Source organism: Arachis stenosperma, chromosome 10, assembly GCF_014773155.1.
Source record: "Arachis stenosperma cultivar V10309 chromosome 10, arast.V10309.gnm1.PFL2, whole genome shotgun sequence".
NCBI classification, from domain to species: Eukaryota; Viridiplantae; Streptophyta; class Magnoliopsida; order Fabales; family Fabaceae; genus Arachis; species Arachis stenosperma.
This window is the reverse complement of record NC_080386.1, coordinates 38,826,086-38,846,152: the sequence shown is the minus strand read 5'-3', so window position 1 is coordinate 38,846,152 and position 20,067 is coordinate 38,826,086. Positions and strand designations below refer to the sequence as shown.

Sequence of the window (20,067 nt, the reverse complement as noted above, 5' to 3'; positions counted from 1 at the left end):
GTATCCATTCTGGCGTTTAACGCCCAAAATGCTACCCTTTTGGGCGTTAAACGCCAGTTTTCCTTCTTCACTGGGCGTTTGAACGCCCATCTTTTTCTGTGTAATTCCTGTGCTGAATGTTCTGAATCTTCAATTCTCTGTATTATTGACTTGAAAAGACACAAATTAAAAATTTTTTGGATTTTTAATAATGAGGAATAATCAAAATAAAACTAAGATCAAATAAACAATGCATGCAAGACACCAAACTTAGAAGTTTGTATACTATTGACACTAACAAATTGAGAATGCATATGAGAAACAACAAAACACTCAAGACAAGAGAATTTAAAGATCAGAGCAAGAAAATCATCAAGAACAACTTGAAGATTAATGAAGACACATGAATGAATTCGAAAAATACAAGAAGAACAGAAACATGCAATTGACACCAAACTTAAAATGAGACACTAGACAAAACAAGAAACATAAAATATTTTTGATTTTAAGATTTTATAAAATTTTTTTGTATTTTTGAAAAATTTTCGAAAAGTAAAAAGCTTAAACATAAAATAAAATTACCTAATCTAAGCCACAAGATGAACCGTCAGTTGTCCAAACTCAAACAATCCCCGGCAACAGCGCCAAAAACTTGGTGCACGAAATTGTGATCATCAATGGCGCCATCAACATGGTACACTCAATTGTAATCTTAACTCTTTATCACAACTTCGCACAACTAACCAACAAGTGCACTGGGTCGTCCAAGTAATAAACCTTACGCGAGTAAGGGTCGATCCCACGGAGATTGTTGGTATGAAGCAAGCTATGGTCATCTTGTAAATCTCAGTCAAGCGGATTCAAATGGTTATGGAGGATTGATAACTGAAAGATGAATAAAAGATAAAATAAAGAGAGAGATACTTATGTAATTCATTGGTGAGAATTTCAGATAAGCGTATGGAGATGCTTTGTCCCTTCCGTCTCTCTGCTTTCCTACTATCTTCATCCAATCCTTCTCACTCCTTCTCATGGCAAGCTGTATGTTGGGCATCACCGTTGTCAGTGGCTACAGTCCCGTCTTCTCAGTGAAAATATTCAACGCGCTCTGTCACAGCACGGCTATTCATCTGTTGGTTCTCGATCATGTCGGAATAGAATCCAATGATTCTTTTGCGTCTGTCACTAATGCCCCACAATCACGAGTTTGAAGCTCGTCACAGTCATTCAATCCTTGAATCCTACTCAGAATACCACAGACAAGGTTTAGACCTTCCGGATTCTCTTGAATGCCGCCATCAATTCTAGCTTATACCACGAAGATTCTGATTAAGGAATCCAAGAGATAAACATTCAAGCCTTGTTTGCTTGTAGAACGGAAGTGGTTGTCAGGCACGTGTTCGTAAGTGAGAATGATGATGAGTGTCACATAATCATCACATTCATCATGTTCTTGGGTCCGAATGAATATCTTAGAACAAGAATAAGCTGAATTGAATAGAAGAACAATAGTAATTGCATTAATACTCGAGGTACAGCAGAGCTCCACACCTTAATCTATGGTGTGTAGAAACTCCACCATTGAAAATACATAAGAACAAGGTCTAGGCATGGCCGAGAGGCCAGCCCCCATGATCTAAGAACTAGACGTCCAAAGATGATAATACAATAGTGAAAGGTCCTATTTGTAGATAACTAGTAGCTTAGGGTTTACAAAGATGAGTAAATGACATAAAAATCCACTTTCGGGCCCACTTGGTGTGTGCTTGGGCTGAGCATTGAAGCTTTCATGTGTAGAGACTTTTCTTGGAGTTAAACGCCAGCTTTTGTGCCAGTTTGGGCGTTTAACTCCCATTCTTGTGCCAGTTCCGGCGTTAAACGCCAAAATTCTTGAGCTGACTTGGAATGCCTGTTTGGGCCATCAAATCTCGGACAAAGTATGGACTATTATACATTGCCGAAAAGCCCAGGATGTCTACTTTGCTACGCAATTAAGAGCGTGCCAATTGGGCTTCTGTAGCTCTAGAAAATCCACTTCGAGTGCAGGGAGGTCAGAATCCAACAGCATCTGCAGTCCTTTTCAGCCTCTGAATTAGATTTTTGCTCAGGTCCCTCAATTTCAGCCAGAAAATACCATAAATCACAGAGAAACACACAAACTCATAGTAAAGTCTAGAAAAGTGAATTTTAACTAAAAACTAATAAAAATATAATAAAAACTAACTAAAATATACTAAAAACATACTAAAAACAATGCCAAAAAGCGTATAAATTATCCGCTCATCACTCACCGGTCTCACCTCCACTCTCCAAGCTCTTATATCCCGTATGGAACCACCCTCTACCTCCAATACTCAATCTTCATGCTCTAGTGCACCTCCATCTCAACCTTTACCTAACTCCAAGGGTAGAATCAATGCCATCACTTTGAGGTCCGGTACTACATTGCAAGAGAGGAGTCTCGAGGAGCCATGCTCAAGACAAGCCACTCAAGATGAAGATGTTGTTGAGGTAGAAGATGTGGAAGACGAGGATGAGGTACAAGAGGCGGTTGAAGAAGAAGAAGTTTCTCAACCACGGGATGGAGTTTCTAAAGAAGAAAATGTTGTGAAAGAGGCTATTCCAATCATTTTTCCACACCTAGCTAGGAAGACTAAAAAGTAAGTGGAGCTAGATCCCAAGATGGTGGAGCTTTGCGGACATAGTTGGTATAAGCCTCAAGTTTGTGAGCATCGCATTTTCCTAGATTAGGGAGCCAGGCCTATACGTCAACCTCAGAGGCGGCTAAACCCCACAATTCTAGAAGTTGTGAAGAAAGAAGTGAGCCGACTACTTGAAGCCAATATTATCTATCCAATCTCAGATAGTGAATGGGTTAACCAGTACAAGTGGTTCTGAAGAAGTCCGGCGTCACCATAGTCAATAATGAGAATGTGAAACTCATGGCTACAGGGGTGCAGAATTCATGCGTGCATCGACTACAAGCGCTTGAACTTGGCTACTCGCAAGGATCACTATCCACTACCTTTCATCGATCAAATGCTTGATCGCCTGTCAGGTAAATCACATTATTGCTTTTTAGATGGCTATACTGGTTATTTTTATATCCATATTGCTCTAGAAGACCAAGAGAAAACTACTTTTACATGCCCCTTTGGAACGTATGCATATAAAAGAATGCCTTTTGGTTTATGTAATGCACCGGCTACGTTTCAAAGGTGCATGACGAGTATCTTCTCAGATCTTCTTGAGCACTGTATGGAAGTATTTATGGATGATTTTAGTGTCTATGGTAATTCCTTTGACCTTTGTTTTGATAATCTTCCTAGAGTATTAGAAAGATGTGCTAGTTCAACCTTGTGCTTAATTTTGAAAAATATCATTTTATGGTAAAGCAAGTTATTGTTCTAGGTCATGTTGTTTCTAATACTGGTATATCTATTGATCCTACAAAGGTTGATGTTATTTCTGGTTTACCTTATCCCTCTTCTGTGAGGGAAGTCCGTTCTTTTCTTGGTCATGCAGGTTTCTACCGGTGTTTTATTAAGGACTTCAGTAAGGTTGCATTACCCCTTCCGCGTCTGCTGCAAAAAGACGTAGAGTTTGAATTGAGTGAAGACTACATGGAAGCTTTTAACACGCTGAAGATTGCCTTGACCCAAGCTCCTATTATGAGAGGGCTGACTGGAGTAGGGCGTTCGAGATAATGTGCGATGTATCTAACTATGCGGTAGGAGCGGCACTAGCTCAATGCGAAGTAAGGATCCCTATATCATAGCTTATGCTTCTAAAACTTCAGATGGTGCCCAGTCTAACTATACTACCACTGAAAAGGAACTTTTAGCAATTGTTTTCACCTTGGATAAATTTCGGGCTTATTTACTTGGAACCAAAGTTGAAGTGTATTCAGACCATGTGACTTTGAAATACTTGCTAGCTAAGAAAGAGTCAAAACCAAGGTTAATCCATTGGATATTGTTATTGCAAGAGTTTGATTTAGAGATCAAAGATAGGAGTGGTTCCCAAAATTTAGTGGCGGACCACTTGAGTCGCCTAGAACATATTAAAAGTGACTCCACTCCTATCAATGATGTATTTTCACTTGATAGCTTGCAGGCAATATCCAAGGTGGTTCCTTGGTATGCACCCATTGCTAATTATTTGGTTAGTCGCACCTTTCCTCTAAATTTTTCTAAACATCAAAAGGACAAGCTCAAGAGCGAGTCCAAGTAGTATATATGGGATGACCCATATTTGTGGAGATGTGGTGCTGACCAAATAATTAGGTGTGTTCCACAATCGAAATCCAGTCTATTTTAGAGGTGTGTCACACTTCTGAGAGTGGTGGCCACTTTGGTCCTCAAAGAACTGTGATGAATCCATATTTGATGATAATTTTTTGTTGAAATTGAGTGGATTTCATCATACAAACCTACACTTATTCCCTTAAATAGCATGCTTTTGAGTTTTCCTCCTAAATTATGCTTGATTATGAAAACATGCTCTTTTGCCTAATTTAGTCAATTTTATTCCATTTACATTCTGTTCATACCCTGGGTCGAGATGACCGACCCGGAATGTTCTACAGACAAAGCGACCGACCTCTTCAGGTCAAGACAAACCGACCTCTTCTCAAAGAGCTCGGCCAAGTCACAAGAGAGCCCAATAAAGGACCCAAATAGAGGAACACGATCCCAATCCAAAGGGTAGCACAAGCCTATAGAGATAAGGGCGGTTCCCATGAAATATAATAGATAAAGATAAAGATAAGATAACTAACTTATCTTATCTGCAAAGGTCACTCTACACCATTATAAATACACTAAAGCACCCAGGTATAACTCATACTCTGATTCTACTCAATACCTGCTTAATACCCTTGCTAACTTAAGCATCGGAGTCCCTTGTAGGTACCCCCACCCTCCGGGGACGAAGGATCAGCACCATCACCAAGTCCAACAAGTCGGACATAACAGCTCCGACCCACACAGAAGATCTCGTCCGAGATTGACCTACAGTTTCAGGTAACCCTCGGAACATTGGCGCCGTTGCTGGGGAACCCTGAAGTCATCCCATCACCATGGCGGACGACCATGAGAACGACCACACCTCAGATTTAGAGGAAAAAACGCCGCACAAAAATGCGGATACCACACCAAAAGATACTTCCCAAATCAACAACAAGAAGAACTCCCCAAATGAGGGAGCTATGGATGCATTTCAAGACCGGTTAAGACAACTTGAGGAAGAAGCCCTACGCCAATGAGAGGCTGAGAAGGACCTACAAAGGGAAATAGGGCGACACCGGGAATTGGAGAACAAACTCCTAAAACTTGAGGTCGATGTTAAGACGAAAGCTAGCCGACCTACTCCTGAAGATAGCAACCACAAGGAGCAAGATCCATTCACCAAGGAGATTATGAAGACAAAAATTCCAAAGGACTTTAAACTCCCAGACATGACCTTAGACGACGGCACTACAGATCCTAGCCATCATCTCAGCAACTTCAGAAGCAAAATGTATCTCATCGATGCCTCAGATGCAGTTCGTTGCAAAGCCTTTCCAACTACTTTAACAAAAATAGCAATTAGATGGTTCGACAACCTCCCTCCTAGGTTTATCTCAAGTTTCGACAACATAGCTAAGAAATTCCTGGCCAGATTCTCCATCCAAAAGGACAAAGCTAAACATGCACCGAGCTTACTGGGAATCAGACAAGGAGAATGGGAAACTATGCATAACTACATGGAGAGATTCAACAAGACATGCATGGATATACAGAACCTGCCAACAGAAGCTGCTATTATGGGCCTCATTAATGGCTTGCGAGAAGGGCCCTTTAGTCAATCTATATCAAAGAAATACCCCACATCTCTGAACGAGGTGCAGGAACGAGTGGAAAAATATATCAACATGGAAGAAAACTCCTGATTAGGGGAGACCTCGAAGGCCGGGTTCACCCCCCGGGACAAAGACAAGGATTCCAGAAAGAAGAAAGATCGACATGGAGAGAAAATTAAAAAATACCACAATTACACCCCTCTTCGGGTATCTCTTGTGGATGTATACAGAGAGGTCTGCAACACGGAAAAAATACCACCAGCTCGACCTCTCAAAGGCAAAAAAGGAGGAGGAAACCGGGCTGAATATTGTGAATACCATCAGATCCGCGGGCACTCCACCAATGAGTTTTTTGACTTAAAAAATGTCATAGAAAAGCTCGTACGAGAAGGAAAGCTAGATCGATATCTAGCCACCTATGATGATGAACAAAGAAAAAGAAGAAGAGCAGAAGATGTCAGACCAATCGCGCGATCATCTTGAATGCCAAAAAGACATGTCCACATGATACACGGCGGATTTGTCGGGGGAGGAATCTCCAAATCATCTCGCAAAAGGCATCTCAAAGACGTATATCATGCCGCAGGAAAGGAGGAAGCACCCGACATCTCGACGATCACTTTTACCAAAGAAGACGCATTCGGCGTCGCCTCAGGGCATGACGACCCCATGGTCATCACTATTATACTAGCAAACGCAAATCTTCACCGCACGTTGATAGACCAGGGGAGCTCCGCCGATATCTTATTCAAAACTGCTTTTGACAAACTCGGCTTGGAAGAAAAAGAACTCAGAGCATATCCAGACAGCCTATTCGGGCTAGGAGATACCCCAGTTCAGTTGATAGGATACATCTCGCTCCACACAACTTTCGGGAAAGGAAGTTAGGCAAGAACATTCAAAATAGATTACATCGTAGTCAACGTAAGTTCAGCTTACAATGCCCTAATAGGTCGGACAATGTTAAATCAGCTCGGCGCAATAGTCTCGACTCCGCATCTATGCATGAAGTTCCCAACTGCAGGAGGAATAGCCACGATAAAGGCAGATCAGAAGATGGCGCGGCACTATTACAACGAAAGTCTAAACCTCAGAGGCAGAGGAGAAGAATTTCACACAATTGAGCTCGGTGGAGTTCAGAGACGGGATGAGCTCCACCCATAACCTGAAGGAAAAATAGAGAAAATCCAGATCGGGGACACCCCGGACCAAACAACCAATATCGGTACACTCCTAAAAGAAGACATAAAAGAATCACTCATACAGTTTCTACGAGACAACGCCGATCTCTTTGCGTGGAAGGCTGCAGACATGCCAGGCATAGATCCCAAACTAATGTGCCACAAACTAGCAGTCTACCCAGGATCTCGGCCGGTACAACAATGGCGTAGAAAGCTAGGACCAAAACGCTCTCAAGCCGTGGAAGAACATGTATGAGCTCTACTGGAGGCAGGTTTCATAAGAGAAGTCAAATACCCGCTATGGCTTGCTAATGTCGTATTGGTAAAAAAGTCAAACAGGAAGTGGAGAATGTGCACTGACTATACCGATCTCAACAAAGCCTGCCCAAAAGATCCCTACCTACTCTCGAACATCGACGCTCTGGTGGATGCCTCCTCCGGATATAAATACCTCTCCTTCATGGATGCATACTCAGGATATAACCAAATCCCAATGCACCCACCCGACCAAGAAAAAACCTCGTTCTTAACCCCAAAGGCAAATTACTGCTACATTGTTATGCCTTTCGGTCTTAAAAATGCGGGAGCCACTTACCAAAGATTAATGAATAAAATTTTTTCGGATCACATCGGAAAGATCATGGAGGTCTACATAGACGACATGTTAGTGAAGACGCAAGACGAAGAGATGTTATTATCCGAACTAACGCAAGTATTCAACACTATAAGACGGCACGGCATGCGACTCAATCCCGCAAAATGTACCTTCGCAGTAGAAGCTGGAAAATTCTTGGGTTTTATGATCACACAGAGAGGAATCGAGGCAAACCCGGACAAGTGCAGGGCCGTACTCGACATGAAAAGTCTGACTTGTGTCAAAGAGGTACAACAACTCAACGGGAGGTTGGCAGCCTTGTCCAGATTCCTGGCCGGGTCAGCAATAAGATCTCTCCCCTTCTACGCCACTCTAAGGAAGGGAAAGGAGTTTGAATGGACAGCAGAATGCGAGCAAGCCTTCCAAGACTTCAAAAAATTCCTGGGACGGCCACCTATACTAAGTCGGCCACAGGAAGGAGAACCTCTCATATTGTACCTCACGGTGGGAAATCGGGTAATAGCCTCAGCACTGGTCCGAGAAGATAACAGCGGACAACAACCCATATACTTTATCAGCAAAGCATTACAAGGATCCGAGCTGAACTACCAGAAAATAGAAAAGTTTACCTACGCTCTCATAATAACATCTCGACGACTTCGCCCATATTTTCAGTCTCACACCATTAAAGTTCGGACTAACCAGCCCATAAAAGGAATCTTACAGAAAACAGACTTGGCAGGCAGAATCTTGTAATGGGCAGTCGAGTTGTCCGAATTCGACCTTCAATATGAAGCTTGGACAACCATCAAATCCCAATATCTGGCCGACTTCATTGCGGAATTCACGGACACACCGAAAATCCCCACAGAATGGAATCTATATGTGGATGGTTCCTCAAATAAAATGGGAAGTGGCGCGAGTGTAATAATTGAGAGCAACCAGGGAACCCAAATCGAACTCTCCCTCAAATTTGGGTTCCCTGCCTCAAACAATCAAGCGGAATATGAGGCACTGCTAGCTAGTTTGAAGCTGGCTAGGGAGGTTGGAGCTCAAAAACTTATCATCTTCGGGGGACTCACAGGTAGTCACTTCACAAATAACAGTAAGCTACCAAGCCAAAGATCCCACTATGAAAAAGTACCTGGACAAAACCAGGGAATAGCTCGGACAACTCGGAGAGTATGAGATTCGACACATACCCCGAGAATAGAATGCCCGAGCCGATGCACTCTCAAAACTAGCCAGCACCAAACCAGAAGGCAACAATAGAAGCCTTATCCAAGAAATTCTACAGAATCCATCAATCTCAGAAGAAGAAAAGGTCCTAGCCATAACAGCTTGCGATCAGGGATGAATGACCCCCATAATTAATTACCTCACAACAGAAGCCCTCCCTACAGATGAGAAAGAGGAAAAGAGGTTAAAACGGGAAGCACAATACTACACCATCATAAATAATACTTTATACAAAAGAGGGATTTCAACATCATTGCTAAAATGCGTGTCGACTTCCAACACTAAAGATGTCCTAGAAGAAGTACACAGTAGCATTTGTGGCAATCACCTCGGAGCGCAGGCACTCGCCAAAAAAGTACTTCGGGCAGGATTTTATTGGCCAACTCTACAAAAAGAAGCCACAGAATTTGTAAGGATATGTTCACCATGTCAGAAGCATGCCAACTTCCACACCGCTCCGCCAGAGGAACTCATCAGCGTAACCTCACCTTGGCCATTCGCAAAATGGGGACTCGATCTCCTCGGACCTTTTCCTCAAGGATCAGGACAAGTCAAATTCCTCATAGTAGGAATAGACTACTTCAAAAAATGGATCGAGACAGAACCCCTAGCCAATGCCACAGCTCAAAGAAGTCGGAAATTCCTATATAGAAACATCGTCACAAGGTTCGGAGTTCCATACTCCATCACCACAGACAATGGTACCCAATTCACAGACGCAGGCTTCAGAAAATTAGCAGCCGACTTAAATATAAAACAACAATTCACCTCTGTTGAGCACCCCCAAGCGAATGGACAAGTTGAAGCTGCTAACAAAGTTATATTAGCAGGGTTAAAACAAAGATTACAGGAGGCAAAGGGAGCCTGGGCTGAGGAGCTCCCACAAGTCCTATGGGCGTATCGAACGACTCCACATTCTACGACAAAGGAGTCACCCTTCCGATTAGCTTATGAAATGGAGGCAATGATCCCAGTAGAGGTCGAAGAAGGATCACCCAAAGTAATCCATTTTAGCGAAAAAGCCAATTCCCAACTTCAAAGGGAAGAGCTCGACTTACTTCCAGAAATGCGAGAAAAAGCTCGGATAAGGGAAGAGGCGTTGAAACGACGAATGGTCTCCAGATACAACCGAAAAGTAATACAGCGGGCCTTTGCTGAAGACGACCTCATCCTAATCCGAAACGACATAGGAACAACTCGACCTAGAGAAGGAAAGCTGGCAGCAAACTTGAAAGGACCCTTCCGAGTCATAGAAGTACTGGGAAAGGGCTACTACAAGCTTTCCGAACTCGACAGGCGAGAGCTTTCTAGATCATGGCATGCCTGCAACCTAAGAAGGTACTATAGCTAGGGATGATAAAAGATCTTGGATAAGGCGCACTCTTTTTCCTGAAAAAGGTTTTTTAACGAGGCGCCCCGCCAAGACCTACAAATCACCTGACTTAGGAAATTAACTCCTCATGTATTTTTGCATTCTCTTTTAATAAAATTTGTTCAGATTCTCTACAAACGCTCAAGTTGTATTATTCTGAAAACATTCATCGTCCGATTGTAAAGCTACAGATCGATAGAAAGTAAAAACCGAATTCACTGCGCGATCACGATAAAAACGAGGGCTAAAACCAAAATTCTACAAAATCGGCAAAGATGAAAACAGAATAATGCAAGAAGTTATAGAAAGTGATCCATAGAAAGGACCTGAGGAGGTCCTAATAAAATGGATTGCTATAAAATAACTTAAAGACTGGCCGGCACAAAAAGTCAGACCAGCCACAATAACCCAAGTTATAAGTAAAGCCCTGGAAAGAGGTCTGGCCAACCCTATAAAAGAGTATTACTATAACTTCGAAGAGCCTGACATGAGGAAGTCAGACTCCTACAAAGATAAGTTACAGAAGATAATCCCTGAAAGAGACCCAAACAAGGTCCAAAAAAGAGGATTATCAAGTAACTCGACAGGGCCCGACATGACAAAGTCGGCCCAGAAAGATAAGTTACAAAAGATAATCCCTGAAAGAGACCTAAAAAGGTCCAAAAAAGAGGATTATCAAGTAACTCGACAGGGCCCGACATGACAAAGTCGGCCCAGAAAGATAAGTTACAAAAGATAATCCCTGAAAAAGACCTAAAAAGGTCCAAAAAAGAGGATTATCAAGTAACTCGACAGGATCCGACGTGACGAAGTCGGCCCAAGATGTAAAGCTACAGAAGGTAATCCCTGAAAGAGACCTGAACAAGGTCCAAGAAAGAGGATTACCAAGCAAACTTGACAAAGCCTGACATGACAAAGTCGGTCCAAGATACAAAGCTACAAAGGTAATCCCTGAAAGAGACCTGAACAAAGTCCAAGAAAGAGGATTATCAAGTAATTTGACAGGAACTGACACGATAAAGCTACCCTTGGAAGAGACCTTAAGTAAAGTCCAAAAAGGAGGGCTACAAACAAACAAAAACCAAGTTAAAAAATCGGCAATCTCAGTATTACGATGAACAATAGTTTAAGATTGATGAGAGCAGCGTCAGGCCAAAGAATCAAGCTGATCATGTCAGACAAAAACCTACGAAGGTGCCAAGACGAGTGCAAAGCAGACAGGATATAAAAACTACTAAGTTATGATAATAGCAAGCTTCAGAGGCCACCAAAATCAGCCCAGGAAGCTCGAAAGCCACTTTGTTTTTCAAAACAAAGTTGCTAAACAAGCAACAGAAGTATCAACAGTCAATAAAACACCATTTACAAAATAAAAGAGTTCAAAGCCCACAGGCCAAGCTATACACAAATACATCAGAAATAATGAAAGAGAGTCCAAAGGTTTCCCAGTAGCAGCATCCCGGGGTGAAGAAGGACGAGTCTGAAGAGGCACTGCATCTACCGTCCCATCATCCCGGTTCAGGATCTGGACATCAGGATCAGACTCAGGCTGAACGACTTCAGCTACCTGAGAAGAAGAGGGCGGCACAACGGAGACTTTGGTAGAAGGAACAGGAGGAGGCTCAACATCATCATCATCAGGGTCCTCGGGAACGATTTTGCCATCCTTCACAACATTATCCAAGCTAAACAAGGCAAGGTCAGCCTCCGAGGCAATAACCCGAACCTGTTCCTTCAGGTTCTCATAAGCAGCAGTTACGCTGCCCACAAGATGACCCTGGAGCTCGAAATAATCAACCCGGACCGACTCTAACTCCTCGCGAAGACGCATCACTTCTCGGTAGGACGTGACATAGCTTTCTTTGTGCTTCAAAGCCACAACCTCAGCCAATCACACAGAGGCCGCCAGGGCAAGAGAGCTGGCCTTCTCCCCTTCCAGCTCCTTCTTCAGTTTAGTCACCTCTGCTTCAAACTCCTCCTTGAGACCCTTCATCCGATTAAATTCTTGCTTTGCTTCCTCCATAAAAGCTTTGGTAGCATGCAGAGGCAGATTTTGGGCAGTGCGATACAAAGCAGCTCCCATATGAGCCATCTTAACACTACTCTGTGTTATAAAATTCAAGTGATGAAGGAAAGATACATCATCCATTGAAAGAGCACCATAAGGTGCGATCTGCTGGTCCACAAAACTAATAGGATCAAATCCGGGGCATCTAGATTGAAACTACAGCAGCAGTAGAATATTGAGGGGGATCCACTAAATGGACCCAAGGTGTAGGGATCATTCTCCTCGGACCAGGAGAGCTCCGCACGGATGGCTTCAAAAGAGCTTGGGAAGTTCCTTCCCCATCAGCCCGGGCCAAGATGTTTTGAGCTGCAGTAGCTTTCCTCTTCTTCTTGAAAGCCTTTATTGCATCATTATTCTTGGCCATCTCTGCAAAATGAAAAACAACAATTTATCACACCAGGAAGAAAGCAGGAGAAAAACAAGATAACAAGATATATCAAGGCAGTACCCAAAGCAGTTCGAATAAGGGACGGATCTCCCAAAGACTTTTTAGTATCCAAGTGAGGAGGTTCTCCCTAAATATCCTCCAAAACACTCACAAAGGCCTGCTCGACCTCGCTCAACATCTCCCAAGTATATCGGGATACCACTATGTTTCTCTGCCACTCTAAGGGAAAGCAGGGCTCGTTATTTTCGTCCAGAAAAAAAGGTCGGGCTCCTTCAACAGCTGGTGCACGAGATTGTGATCTTTACTTTTCACAACTCAAACAATTCCCGGTAATGGCTCCAAAAACTTGGTGCTCAATACCATGGTCTAAATATAATTTTACAACTTCGCACAACTAACCAGCAAGTGCACTGGATCGTCCAAGTAATAAACCTTACGCGAGTAAGGGTCAATCCCACGGAGATTGTTGGTATGAAGCAAGCTATGGTCATCTTGTAAATCTCAGTCAGGCAGATTCAAATGGTTAAGGATGATATATGAATAAAGCATAAAATAAAGATAGAGATACTTATGTAATTCATTGGTGAGAATTTCAGATAAGTGAATGGAGATGCTTTGTCCTTTCCGTCTCTCTACTTTCCTACTGTCTTCATCCAATCCTTTTTACTCCTTTCCATGGAAAGCTGAATGTTGGGCATCACCGTTGTCAGTGGCTACAGTCCCGTCCTCTCAGTGAAAATGTTCAACGCGCTCTGTCACAACACGGCTAATCATCTGTCGGTTCTCAATCAGGTTAGAATACAATCCAGTGATTCTTTTGCGTCTGTCACTAATGCCCAGCCTTCAGGAGTTTGAAGCTCGTCACAGTCATTCAATCATTGAATCCTACTCAGAATACCACAGACAAGGTTTAGACCTTCCGGATTCTTTTGAATGCCGCCATCAATTCTAGCTTATACCACGAGGATTCTGATTAAGGAATCCAAGAGATAAACATTCAAGCCTTGTTTGCTTGTAGAACGGAAGTGGTTGTCAGGCACGCATTCATAAGTGAGAATGATGATGAGCGTCACATAATCATCACATTCATCAAGTTCTTGAGTGTGAATGAATATCTTGGAATAAGAATAAGCTGAATTGAATAGAAGAACAATAGTAATTGCATTAATACTCGAGGTACAGCAGAGCTCCACACCTTAATCTATGGTGTGTAGAAACTCCACCGTTGAAAATACATAAGAACAAGGTCTAGGCATGGCCGAATGGCCAGCCTCCCAAAGAGGGTTCAATCATAAAAATATGATCAAAAGATTCTAAGATTGAAAGATAAAAATACAATAGCAAAATGTCCTATTTGTAGAGAACTAGTAGCCTAGGGTTTACAGAAATGAGTAAATGACATAAAAATCCACTTCCGGGCCCACTTGGTATGTGCTTGGGCTGAGCATTGAAGCTTTCATGTGTAGAGACTTTTCTTGGAGTTAAATGCCAGCTTTTGTGCCAGTTTGGGCGTTTAACTCCCATTCTTGTGCCAGTTCCGGCGTTTAACGCCGGGCAGTTTTGAGCTGATTTGGAATGCCGGTTTGGGCCATCAAATCTCGGGCAAAGTATGAACTATTATACATTGCTGGAAAGCCCAAGATGTCTACTTTCTAACGCAGTTGAGAGCGCGCTAATTAGGCTTCTGTAGCTCCAGAAAATCTACTTCGAGTGCAGAGAGGTCAGAATCCAACAGCATCTGCAGTCCTTTTCAGCCTCTGAATCAGATTTTTGCTCAGGTCCCTCAATTTCAGCCAGAAAATACCTGAAATCACAGAAAAACACACAAACTTATAGTAAAGTCCAGAAAAGTGAATTTTAACTAAAAACTAATAAAAATATAATAAAAACTAACTAAAACATACTAAAAACATACTAAAAACAATGCCAAAAAGCGTATAAATTATCCGCTCATCACAACACCAAACTTAAATTGTTGCTTGTCCCTAAGCAACTGAAAATCAAATAAGATAAAAAGAAGAGAATATGCAATGAATTCCAAAAACATCTATGAAGATCAGTATTAATTAGATGAGCGGGGCTTTTAGCTTTTTGCCTTTGAACAGTTTTGGCATCTCACTCTATCCTTTGAAATTCAGAATGATTGGCTTCTATAGGAACTCAGAATCCTGATAGTGTTATTGATTCTCCTAGTTAAGTATGATGATTATTGAACACAGCTACCTTATGAGTCTTGGCCGTGGCCCAAAGCACTCTGTCTTCCAGTATTACCACCAGATACATACATGCCACAGACACATAATTGGGTGAACCTTTTCAGATTGTGACTCAGCTTTGCTAGAGTCCCCAATTAGAGGTGTCCAGGGTTCTTAAGCACACTCTTTTTGCCTTGGATCACAACTTTATTTCTTTCTCTTCCTTTTTTTTTCTTTTCGTTTTTTTTTTGAATATTCACTGCTTTTTCTTGCTTCAAGAATCATTTTTATGATTTTTCAGATCCTCAGTAACATGTCTCATTTTTCATCATTCTTTCATGAGCCAGCATTCATGAACAACAAATTCAAAAGGCATATGCACTGTTCAAGCATACATTCAGAAACCAAAATATTGCCACCACATCAAAATAATTAATCTGTTATAAAATTCAAAATTCATGCAATTCTTCTCTTTTTCAATTAAGAACATTTTTCATTTAAGAAAGGTGATGGATTCATAGGACATTCATAACTTTAAGGCATAGACACTAAGACACTAATGATCATAAGACACAAACATAGATAAACATAAGCATGAAAATTCGAAAAACAGGAAAATAAAGAACAAGGAAATTAAAGAACGGGTCCACCTTAGTGATGGCGGCTTGTTCTTCCTCTTGAAGATCTTATGGAGTGCTTGAGCTCCTCAATGTCTCTTCCTGGCCTTTGTTGCTCCTCTCTCATGATTCTTTGATCTTCTCTAATTTCATGGAGGAGGATGGAATGTTCTTGGTGCTCCACCCTTAGTTGTCCCATGTTGGAACTCAATTCTCCTAGGGAGGTGTTGATTTGCTCCCAATAGTTTTGTGGAGGAAAGTGCATCCCTTGAGGTATCTCAGGGATTTCATGATGAGTGAGATCTCTTGTTTGCTCCATCCTTTTCTTAGTGATGGGCTTGTCCTCATCAATGAGGATGTCTCCCTCTATGTCAATTCCAACTGAATAACAGAAGTGACAAATGAGATGAGGAAAGGCTAACCTTGCCAAGGTAGAGGACTTGTCTGCCACCTTATAAAGTTCTTGGGCTATAACCTCATGAACTTCTACTTCTTCTCCAATCATGATGCTATGAATCATGATGGCCCGGTCTATAGTAACTTCAGACCGGTTGCTAGTAGGAATGATTGAGCGTTGCATAAACTTCAACCATCCCCTAGCCACGAGTTTGAGGTCATGCCTTCTCAGTTGAACCAGCTTCCCTCTTGAATCTCTCTTCCATTGAGTGCCCTCTTCACAAATGTCTATGAGGACTTGGTCCAACCTTTGATCAAAGTTGACCCTTTTTTTTTTAGTTTGAAAAGGGACCTCGGGGATCACCTTCTTCTTGGCCACAACTTCATAGAAGTGGTTTTGATGCACCCTTGAGATGAATCTCTCCATCTCCCATGACTTGGATGTGGAAGATTTTGCCTTCCCTTTCCTCTTTCTAGAGGTTTCTCCGGCCTTAGGTGCCATAAATGGTTATGGAAAAACAAAAAGCAATGCTTTTACCACACCAAACTTAGAAGGTTTGCTCGTCCTCGAGCAAAGAAGAAAGAAGATAGTAGAAGAAGAAGAAATGGAGGAGATGGAGGAGGCTTGTGGTTCGGCCAAGGGGGATAAGTAGTGTTTAGGTTGTGTGAAAATGAAGGGGTGAAGAGAATAGTGGGATTTGATAGGTGAGGGGTTTTTAGGGAAGAGGTGTTAAGGTGATTGGTGAATGGGTGAAGAAGAGAGAGAGTGGTGGGGTAGGTAGGGATCCTGTGGGGTCCACAGATCCTGAGGTGTCAAGGAAAATTCATCCCTGCACCAAGTGGCGAGCAAAAATGCTCTCTATGCCAATTCTGGCGTTAAACGCCGGGCTGGTGCCCATTTCCGGCATTTAACGCCAGCTTCTTGCCTTTTCCTGGTGTTTAACGCCAGTCTGGTGCCCCTTTCTGGCGTTAAACGCCCAGAATGGTGCCAGACTGGGCGTTAAAAGCCCATTTGCTGCCCTTACTGGCGTTTAAACGCCAGCAAGGTTTTCCTCCAGAGTGTGCTATTTTTCTTTCTGTTTTTCATTTTGTTTTTGCTTTTTCAATTGATTTTGTGACTTTCCATGATCATCAACCTACAGAAAACATAAAATAACAAAGGAAAATAGATAAATATAACATTGGGTTGCCTCCCAACAAGCGCTTCTTTAATGTCAGTAGCTTGACAGTGGGCCCTCATGGAGCCTCACAGATACTCAGAGCAATGTTGGAACCTCCCAACACCAAACTTAGAGTTTAAATGTGGGGGTTCAACACCAAACTTAGAAGTTGGTTGTGGCCTCCCAACACCAAACTTAGAGTTTAACTGTGGGGGCTCTGTTTGACTCTGTTTTGAGAGAAGCTTTTCATGCTTCCTTTCCATGGTAACAGAGGGATATCCTTGAGCCTTAAACACGAAGGATTCTTCATTCACTTGAATGATCAATTCACCTCTGTCAACATCAATCACAGCCTTTGCTGTGGCTAGGAAGGGTCTGCCAAGGATGATGGATTCATCTATGCACTTCCCAGTCTTTAGGACTATGAAATCAGCGGGAATATAATGGTCTTCAATCTTTACCAGAACATCCTCTACAAGTGCATAAGCTTGTTTTCTTGAATTGTCTGCCATCTCTAGTGAGATTCTTACAGCTTGTACCTCAAAGATCCCTAGCTTCTCCATTACAGAGAGAGGCATGAGATTTATACTTGACCCTAAGTCACACAGAGCCTTCTTAAAGGTCATGGTGCCTATGGTATAAGGTATTGAGAACCTCTCAGGGTCCTGTCTCTTTTGAGGTAGTCTCTGCCTAGTCAAGTCATCCAGTTCTTTGGTGAGCAAAGGGGGTTCATCCTCCCAAGTCTCATTACCAAATAACTTGTCATTTAGCTTCATGATTGCTCCAAGGTACTTGGCAACTTGCTCTTCAGTGACATATTCATCCTCTTCAGAGGAAAAATACTCATCAGAGCTCATGAATGGCAGAAGTAAACCCAATGGAATCTCTATGGTCTTAGTGTGAGCCTCAGATTCCCAGGGTTCCTCATTAGGGAACTCATTGGAGGCCAGTGGACATCCATTGAGGTCTTCCTCAATGGCGATCACTGCCTCTTCCTCCTCTCTAAATTTGGTCATGTGGGTCATGTTAATGGCCTTGCATTCTCCTTTTGGATTCTCTTCTGTATTGCTTGGAAGAGTACTGGGAGGGATTTCAGTAATTTTCTTGCTCAGCTGTCCCACTTGTGCCTCCAAGTTTCTAATGGAGGACCTTGTTTCAGTCATGAAACTTTGAGTGGTTTTGATTAGATCAGAGACCATGGTTGCTAAGTCAGAGTGGCTCTGCTTAGAATTCTCTGTCTGTTTCTGAGAAGATGATGGAAAAGGCTTGCCATTGCTAAACCTGTTTCTTCCACCATTATTGTTGTTGAAACCTTGTTGAGGTCTCTGTTGATCCTTCCATGAGAGATTTGGATGATTTCTCCATGAAGGATTATAGGTGTTTCCATAGGGTTCTCCCATGTAGTTCACCTCTTCCATTGAAGGGTTCTCAGGATCATAAGCTTCTTCAGACTTTGAGAGATCATATTGACTTGCTGAGTCAATATTTTATTCTGAGCCAATATGGCATTCAGAGTATCAATCTCAAGAACTCCTTTCTTCTGATTCGTCCCATTGTTTACAGGATTCCTTTCAGAAGTGTACATGAATTGGTTATTTGCAACCATTTCAATGAGTTCTTGAGCTTCTGCAGGTGTCTTCTTCAGATGAAGAGATCCTCCAGCAGAGCTGTCCAATGACATCTTGGACAGTTCAGACAGACCATCATAAAAGATACCTATGATGCTCCATTCAGAAAGCATGTCAGTAGGACACTTTTTGATCAATTGTTTGTATCTTTCCCAAGCTTCATAGAGGGATTCACCTTCCTTCTGTCTGAAGGTTTGGACTTCCACTCTAAGCTTACTCAATTTTTGAGGTGGAAAGAACTTTTCCAAGAAGGCATTGACTAGCTTTTCCCAAGAGTTCAGGCTTTCTTTAGGTTGTGAGTCCAACCATATCCTAGCTCTGTCTCTTATAGCAAAAGGGAATAGCATAAAGACCTCAGGGTCAACCCCATTGGTCTTGACAGTGTCACAGATTTGCAAGAATTCAGCTAAAAACTGATGAGGATCTTCCAATGGAAGTCCATGGAACTTGCAATTCTGTTGCATTAGAGAAACTAATTGAGGCTTAAGCTCAAAGTTGTTTGCTCCAATGGCAGGGATAGAGATGCTTCTCCCATAGAAGTCGGGAGTAGGTGCAGTAAAGTCACCCAGCACCTTCCTTGCATTGTTGGCATTGTTGTTGTTTTCGACTGCCATGTCTTCTTCTTGTTTGAAGATTTCTGTTAGGTCCTCTACAGAGAGTTGTGCCTTAGCTTCTCTTAGCTTTCGCTTCAAGGTCCTTTCAGGTTCAGGGTCAGCCTCAACAAGAATGCTTTTGTCCTTGCTCCTGCTCGTATGAAAGAGAAGAAAACAAGAAAATATGGAATCCTCTATGTCACAGTATAGAGATTCCTTGAGGTGTCAGAGGAAAAGAAAAATAGAAGGAAGAGGTAGAAGAATTCGAACTTATAAAGAAAGATGGAGTTCGAATTGTGCATTAAAGAGGAGTGTTAGTCCATAAATAGAAGGATGTGAGAAGAGGGGAAGAATTTTTCAAAAATAAATTAAAAAGATTTTAAAAACATTTTGAAAAATACTAATTGATTTTCGAAAACTAAGAGTGGAAAAGAAATCAAGTGATTTTTTTGAAAAAGATTTTGAAATTAGAAATCAAAAAGATACGATTGAAAACTATTTTGAAAAAGATGTGATTAAAAGATATTATTGAGAAGATATGATTTGAAAAATAATTTAAAAAGATTTGATTTTAAAAATTAATGACCTGCCTAACAAGAAAGATATGATTCAGACATCAAACCTTTCTCAACAGAAAAGACAACATGCTTGAAATGTTGAATCAAATCATTAAATATTAGCAAGTATCTTTGAAAAAAAAGAAAGAAATTGATTTTGAAAAATTTTGAAAACTTGAAAAAAATCTGAATTAAAACAAAATCTTCCCTCTTGTGCCATCCTGGCTTTAAATGCCCAGAATGGTATACATTCTGGC

The 20,067-nt window shown here is 41.9% G+C and overlaps 1 non-coding gene across 1 annotated transcript; it reads left to right on the top strand.

Annotated features, from left to right (window-relative positions):
* Positions 1–18,767: 18,767 nt before the first annotated feature.
* Positions 18,768–18,875, top strand: LOC130958303 (small nucleolar RNA R71). The gene has a single exon (XR_009077432.1). It is a non-coding gene; the product is annotated as a small nucleolar RNA R71 (small nucleolar RNA).
* The last annotated feature ends 1,192 nt before the right edge of the window (positions 18,876–20,067 follow it).